We start from the raw sequence: 342 nt of genomic DNA on the forward strand, positions 1-342 counted from the left end.
TGTATAATGATCCCAGCTGATGTGAAACACAGTTTTCCATCTGCAAGGAGGAGGGAGGGGTAGAGAGAAGGAGATGAAGGGTGGAGGAGGAGAGCTTGGCTATACCGCAGGTTTCTCCCAATGGAGGGAGGGAGTGAGCAGTGGATGAGTGAAGGATCTGACAATGGGGAGTGAAGAATATTTCTGTATTTCACACAAAATAAACCTTCCCTGAACTTCAGCTGTATTGGGGTAGTGTGTCTGTGTGTGTGTGTGTGTGTGTGTGTGTGTGTGTGTGTGTGTGTGTGTGTGTGTGTGTGTGTGTGTGTGTGTGTGTGTGTGTGTGTGTGTGTGTGTGTGTGT

The sequence above is a fragment of the Protomyctophum bolini genome (assembly GCF_963924005.1).
Source record: "Protomyctophum bolini genome assembly, chromosome: 1".
In the NCBI taxonomy this organism is placed as follows: Eukaryota; Metazoa; Chordata; class Actinopteri; order Myctophiformes; family Myctophidae; genus Protomyctophum; species Protomyctophum bolini.